General features: G+C 53.3%; 1 protein-coding gene across 8 annotated transcripts in view; it reads right to left on the reverse strand.

Moving 5' to 3' along the window:
• LINGO1 (leucine rich repeat and Ig domain containing 1) overlaps positions 1–2,695 on the reverse strand; it is a 464,359-nt gene extending 461,664 nt beyond the window's left edge. For 3 of the 8 annotated variants that reach the window (XM_042842387.2, XM_008173885.4, XM_065559573.1), the window contains exon 1: positions 1,877–2,572. The gene's annotated coding sequence lies outside the window, so the exon portion shown is untranslated. Of the gene's footprint in view, positions 1–1,876 lie in introns of all 8 variants that reach the window. The other 5 variants (XR_010591090.1, XR_010591088.1, XR_010591089.1 and 2 more) reach the window with 5 other exon arrangements.
• Positions 2,696–7,579: the final 4,884 nt, after the last annotated feature.

Consider the following 7,579-nt stretch of genomic DNA (forward strand, 5'->3'; position numbering starts at 1 on the left):
CCCATCTTCAGTGCCTACTTCCCTCCATAACAAAGCAAATGACCTATGCAAAATAGGCAACTCCTGCCAGCCCTTTTGTCCAACACAAGTCTACTGGTGAATTTCGGATTTGTCTGAATCATGGATTTTCTGTAATCTAGTATGAATCCTTCATGCACACCACCTATGGAGACAGTTAACTGTTTTCAACTCAGTCTCCAGTGCATGAAAATTATCTGTTATTTTGCACCTATCAAGAACTTTGTCCTGGTGGATTTATCCTAAGCAGACACCTGAGGGTAATGTATCCCCCATAGCACAGCTGCTAAGAGAGGAAGAGCCATTGTGTCATTGCGTTGGTACCTTACTCACATATAGACTCCGTGACTCTTGAGCAAAAGGAGGAAAGAACACAGTTTCTCAACAGGGTAATTGTGAAGCCTCCTTTGCAATTTGGGGCGAAGACGGGAGATGCTGTGCTGGTCCAAACAAGAGAGTATGGATGACTTCTTTTGGATGGGTTTCCATAGGAGGAAGGATCGCCTCCTGCTTAAGGTGCCAGGAGTTCTGGATTTAGTTCCTGCCTCCACCACAGACACCCTCTATAACCCTAGTAAATCACTCAGTCCCCTCAGATCCCCAGCTGTAAAATAGGAAGGATAGTATTCCCACATTGTGAGCTCCCTGGGGCAGGGCCTCTCTCTTCCCCTGCGAGTGTAGTGCCTGGCATGAGGCAGGTCACTGATCTCAGTAGGGGCTACCGTTGTAACACAGATGTTGCCTTTGCTTTCAGTCTATGTGTTCCTTTGAGAATTCAAAGCCATTGAGATTCAAAGCCAAACAGTAGCCAAACCACCCTGTTTCACCTGTTCCTGTGGCGATACCATTCCAAATGGCAACCCACCACCGTCAGCTGGCCCAGGTCCCCTTGAAACTGGACCCAAACCAAAACTGGGTTTGTAGGGCAGGGGAAAGAATGGCTTTTGCAGGGGGACAGGAACCAGCTGTGGGGGAGAAGAGGGCAGTTGGCCTGTTTCTCAGCTGCAGGAGCTCTCTCCAAACAGCTTCACTGAGCTTTTGTGAGCAGGGACTGAGGTTAGTCAATGCATCAAACCTCAAATGCCAGGCTCCACTGGAGTGCTTGCAAGGTTGGATGCAAGCATCTCACACCATTGTAGTCAGGGCCTCTTGCAACAGGCTGTCCCGTGGCCATGCAGTGCTATTGGATCAGGATGCTTCCAATGCCAAGCTGTCACAGAACAAACAATTATATTCCTCAGCCCATGCCACAAGCCTGAAGCTGTGGATTTACTTGGGGTCTCAGCTAGTCTGATGGGACATGCCCATGCAGCAACTCTGTCCCACTCACCACCTGCAGGCCTCTACCTATCCTAGGTAACTGCTGCCCATGCAGGTGAAAGTTAAAATAATTCAAGCCAGGCCTTTGATGCTCTGCAGCATTACCAGAATCCCAGCTGTATCCAGCCAGGAGATGGTTAAGGAGGAGGCTAGCAGGACTAGGAAAGAAAGGAAACCAGTGTGGCTTTAAAGAGAGCCACCTCTCTCCATGGACCTAGCAATACTTGTTTTGCCTGCTGCTTTTGGTTGTGCTGTCACAGGAACCAGAGACTAAGCAGCCAATTCTGCTCCTCGGCTGTGTGTTTACACACACACCCCCTCCTTCCACAAACCCATCACAACAGCCAGCAAATTGAGACGCACTCCCGCTGCTTGCAACCTCTGTCTCTCCAAATCTCCCAGTCCTCTCCCGCGTGTGGCACACAGACACACACACACACATCCCTCCCTGGCAGGGAGTCAGACCCGCACCAGCCAAGCAATCACGCCAGGTAGCCCCATCCTCGGCTTGCCAGCTCCCTGCTGCCCAGAGACTCACCCGCGGTGCCCGGCTGCCCTGCCAGGATCCCCGCTCGCGCTGGCCCTGGGGACCGGCCCCCAGGAGCAGGTGCGCCCCGCGTGTCGGTAGCTCCTGGCTCGGTCTCCGCCTTGAGACGCTCCGGGAGTCTCCGCCGAAGAGCCGGGCTGGGGGATCACGGAGCCCCGGCTGGAAGGGGCAGCTCGCCGTAGCCCTGCCCCTGGCAGTGCCCCCTGGGCAGCAGCGGGACAGACGCCCCCAGATCCGAGCGGCCCCGGGGCTGGGGCGAGCTCGCAGCGCCGCGGTCTGGCTCTGCGCTCCCCGGGCAGGGCGGGGAGACGCGCCCTACTGCTCCTTCCCGGCGCTCCGGCTGGAGCGCTCCCGCGGCCGCCTGGGCGAGCTCATCCCCTCCCCGAGCGCCAGGTGCCCGCCCGACCGCTGGCTCGGGTACCGGGGGACGTCCAGCCGCAGCCGATCTCCGCAGGCTCCTCACGCGTCCCTCGCCTGGGCTCGCTCTGGCTCCCGCCGCCCGCTCCACGCACCGCCCGCAGCCGCCTCACACTCCCCGCATGACATCAGAGGCTGCCGCCTTGGCTAGCTGCGCCCCAGCCCCCGGGGGGGGGGAGACGGGAACGGAGCCGTTGGCCGCGGGGCGCTCTCCGAGGCTCGGGGACAAATCCCGCCGCTGAGAGGCTGTGACAAGGCGCCTTGGCCAGCCTGGCTGCACAGAGATCGCGCCCACCCACTTCCACTCAGCCCCGTCCTCTGGCGGGGGCGGCTCCTGGGGGGCAGGTGGCTCTGCTGCGCCCTCCCCGCTGCTTCTTGCCACAGCTGGCCGCGGTTGTGCTCTCCAGCTGCGCTCTGGCGCCTGGGGCCCTCCGCCCCTGCGGGGAGTTCTCCTGGGCGAGTCACACTTACCTGGGCTGGCTGCAACTCGGGGTGCTTCCGTATTTCCTCGCTTACTAGAAGAGCCCAGGGGTAGCCAGAGTCCCTTCAGCTGTGGAGGCCTGGCCCCGAATTGGACTCGAGTCATCAGCGCCACGAGATTGAATGGTCTCAGCCAAGTCCTTCTGGACCATTGTGCCCGGCACAGAACCAACACGCAATGCTGGATGCACAGCAGCAGTCTGTTTTTGAGGCGGCTGGGAGCCCTGGTAGCACAGGAGGGGCACATCAGAAATGAGGGGCACTGGAGGGCCAGCAGGAAGCATGGGGCGAGATGGGGGGGGGGTTCCACAGATCAGGACTGAGGGACAGTGCCAATCAGGGGTTGAATGAAAGACAGAACAGAGAAGAGGGTGTGTGGGTAAGATGTGGGGGGGTGCATGCACTCTGCCTGCCCATGTCATGCTTGGCTTTACCCACTGCAACCTGTCCCTCACTACCATGAACTAGATCCACCACAACATGGTTTTAAAAGACTTCTCTCCTCCCAGACCCAAGCCCTTTCAGGAATCTAGGATGAACCCCTGGCCTCATTGAATCCAATGGCAAAACTCCCTTGACTTCAGTTGAGCCAGGATTTCATCCCTAGCATTCTGGAGTTCCTTATGTCTGACTAGGCTTTGGAATAGACCAAACCCAAGACACACAAAAGGAGCAGGGCAGGGAAGTTTTACCAGTGTAGAACCACTCTTTGTGGTAATGCAGATGAATAACCATCCTCCTTATCTTTATGTAGCATCTTTCCCTGAAAGACACCGAGGCATATTTCTGACTCAGCCTTATGTCTCATTGGCCAGGCGATATTCCCCCCAGCACAGGACCCCCTCGCAGCATGTCCAGGAACAAGGTGTTACCTCTGCAATAATGGTGATGGTAGCTGTGTAGGGAGGGGAGCATTACACCAGTCCCCCCCACCCCCAAGATTCCTCAGCTTTTAAAGAAAGGTTTTGTACATATGACTTCTAGGCCAATGTTGGGGGGATGCAGTAGCATCCCTGAACACTAACAGTCCGTCCGCAGCCCAGGGAGAGAGAGATGGGGAACACGATACGACACAGCACCAGAAATCGTGGTGCCAGCCTATTGGCTTGCTACCCTCAGGCCCTGAGCTCAGTCCTAAACTGCCCAGCACCAGGCAGGCCAGGGGAGTAAGTTTCTTGCGCCACTCATTGGTGCCCCCCTCTGACTGATGTTTCTCGGATAGGCTTTGAAGGGAACTGTGCCAGCCCCAGCTCATCCGGCTTCACTGCCACCAGGAGGCCGCTTCTGTTTGTCCTACTACATGACAAACTCATGCCATGTCATGAGCACACTGGTGCAACACCATTGGTGGAATGCTGTAATGGGCCAGTGCACTGTGGCCAACAGACACGACCACTAGGTAAGTTGCTGGGACTGGTACTCTAGCCTCCCTGCTCCAAGAGCCCAGGCTTCTCGCTTCAGCTAGGCAATCTCCCTTGCTGTCACTAGTAGCGGGTCCCTTATCCTTTCTACAGGCCCGACCACTAGAGGGCACCATAGTGGCTCTCTTACAAACAGATATAAGGACATACAAACACACTCACACAAAGTACATGACAACCCAACATCATGGCTGCAATGTCACAAGATGACCAAATTGTGCACGGTTCTGTTCCAAGATCTATTATAATCCCATAGGCTGGTCTGTGGAAAGGAGGGGAAAATGGGATGGGTGGCAACCCCAGGAGGTCATTTTGACACTGGCTTTTTTTAAGGGTGAGCGCTAGGGTAAGCAGGCAACCTCCCCTCTCTCCCCCAAACATGCATGAAAATATCATCAAACACTTGTTCATCCCAAAACGATACTCATGCTTATTCTAGAACGAGTCAGATGCTTGATTATTTAGACAGAACTTGATATCTGTTCACACATCTACATTATCTCTCTCTGCTTTTCCAAAATGAAATAATGTTTTTCTCTAGGTTTATAAGATTCTCCACCTTTTCTGTTGTATAGAACTGAGAAAGATAATGGCAATATAATAGTGGCCCCATGTAATACATTATTATTCATTATTATTATTTGCATTACAGTAGCACCTGGAGATTTCAGTTGAAACTGGAGTCTCATTGTGCTAGGCATTGTACCTATACCTTAGTAAGAGACAAAGAATTTATAGTCTATGTAGCCAAGACAGCCAACGGTGGGAGAGGAAACAGATGCTGTGATTTGCCCAGTGTCACACAAGTTACTGGCAGAGCCCCCTGCATCCCCATCTATTCTCCCATCCACTAGATGGCACTGCTTTTCTCACCTTTCCCTCCTTTCATCCCAAATATAGGGCCTCATCCAAAGCACATTGAAATCAATGGGAGTCTTTCCATTGACTTTAATTGGTTAGGATCAGGCCTATAATTATTCACATTCAATCATCATTTGAGGTTCTATGCCCTGGGACCACCCACCTGGTAAAATAACCCTAAAACAACGCAGACGTAATATCAATAGTCATCTTTTACTTCCAACTCAACTGATTATTCCAACAAGCCTTCCCCAAGTCCACTCTGGTGGCATGCAGAAAGCAGCCGTCTCCTGAAGCTGATTTACTGTTTCAAGATGATCAGTGGCTGAGAAATTACCTCTGGATCAATCGCACCTGCACGGGCAACTGATTAAAGGCCTGATGGGTTCTTCGCCAGCACTTTTGGGATGATGCTATAAAATATGGGGGATTCAGGATGATTGAATACACGTTTATGATCAATAATGAGGTATGCCAAGATGACAGCAGGAATCAAGGGACAGTTCTGCAGTGGCTGAGGGGCTTTACGCACAGCTCCGGAGTAGTGAGAGCCCAACAGCTACAGTGGGTTATTATGGAGCTTCTTAGCCAGATGCGTCCTCAGGACTGGCTGCATCACTGCAAGGGGAGGTGGTGGCACGGGAACTTCCATGCCAGCTCCATGCCACCACGGAGCCCTAGAGATCCTCCTATGGGGAATCAGCTGGCTTGAGACGCATTTTGCACCAGCAGAGCAGCGCAAAATGTCTGAATGTTTCAGAAGACATGTTCTCATATCTCTCATGCTTTTAGGCTTCTGCTGATAGCCAAAGGAGTCACTGAGGAAAGCAGGCCCCTCACACATGTATAGCATTGCACAATTCCCTGGGTACATTATGGGACAGTTTTATACTGCCCATGCTCTGAAGCTTAAGCAGGAGGACTCTGGGGTTTATGGACCAATGGAATATTGATTTGGGGTGTCTCAATGCAGACAATGCTGGCCACCCGCTGAGTGGCACAGCTGCCATGGCTGGGTAAGGATGTTGGGGGAGGCTTCAGTCCTCCAAGGTTTGGAAGGCTCCGAACAGCCAGGAGCAGGACAAATCTGTGGCAGGTGGCAGCTCGGGGCAGGATCTCATCGCTGCAGTGTTCTTGTTATGTAATAACTGAATCAAAGCCATTTAATTGTCAGATACAAACTGGCTGTGCCTTAAGGCAAAACGCCTATCCTCAAAATCTGGGTGTCTCAGCTTAGACTCCTCAGATCAATCGGCATTAGACGTATGCCCTGATGTTGCACTGACTCCCAAGTAGGGAAACTGAGTTCAGCTTGCCTGCGTTCCAGTTAGGAGAACTTAGCATTCCCACTGTTCCTTCCCGAGCGCAACCACCTGTAACAGGGAACTCACTGCACCCCTCTGGATTTGGCCCTGCTCCTCTGTGAATCAGAGACACTTCAGTCTGGGGCAACACCAGTGTTCTGCATTCGTTATCAGTTTCCCACCACCAGTTTCCAACTATATACAGGCTTTACAACTGCTTGGCCTACCACAGGCCTGGCCAGCAACAGACTAGGAGGCTCCTATGCCCTCTGAGCTAAACCACCTGCTCTTAGGGTACATCTACACTACAGCGGGGAGTCGGTTTAAGATACGCAAATTCAGCTACGTGAATAGCGTAGCTGAATTCGACGTATTACAGCCGACTTACCCCGTTGTGAGGACGGCGGCAAAATCGACTTCTGCCGCTTTTTGTCGGCGGCGCTTACTACCACCTCCGCTGGTGGAGTTAGAGCGCCGATTCGGGGATCGATTGTCGCGTCCCGACGGGACGCGATAAATCGATCCTCGAGAGGTCGATTTCTACCCGCCGATTCAGGCGGGTAGTATAGACCAGGCCTTAGACTAGACTAGACTAATGCCCCTTTCCCTTCCTCTTCCTTCCTTCCAGGCTTATAGCTCCTGCTAATGAGGCTGGCAGGTGTGGTCAGTTATTATCAGGCAAACAAAGGGTGGTTCACCCAGCCCCAATCCATTCTCCCTGATTGGTGCTGGAGTGGCAGGAGCTGATTAAGGACTTCTCCAGCAGCACCCTGCCACTCCCACCCTGAGCTCTCTCTCCCCAGCATGTTCAAGAGCTGTCCAGTTACCACCTTGCTCCACTGCATTGCTCCTTTTAATGGTGTATTCCATCTGCATGACACTGGCGCCGGGCCGAGGGGGCCCACCACACTGCTTCTCTTGTGAATCGATGCCAGCATTGCAGCATGCTCAAGGAGCTGTTACCTTCCCATTCGCCCTTCATTTTCGGAACCACTTGGCAAGTTTGTTTCAACCTCCTGTTCTCTCCCAGCTAATGAGAACATTTGAGATAGCTTTCTGGCAGCACATTTGCCTTCCTCCCCTCCATACCGGGGATGGCTCGTGCAGTGCTGTCCCTAGAGAGTCACTCAGATGGCAGGGTGGAACAACACTGCTCTGTATGAATTCTGACTCTCCCTACCTCTGCACTGCTGTGCCAGGGAGAGGAGGGA

The sequence above is a fragment of the Chrysemys picta genome, chromosome 10 (genome assembly GCF_011386835.1).
Source record: "Chrysemys picta bellii isolate R12L10 chromosome 10, ASM1138683v2, whole genome shotgun sequence".
In the NCBI taxonomy this organism is placed as follows: domain Eukaryota; kingdom Metazoa; phylum Chordata; order Testudines; family Emydidae; genus Chrysemys; species Chrysemys picta.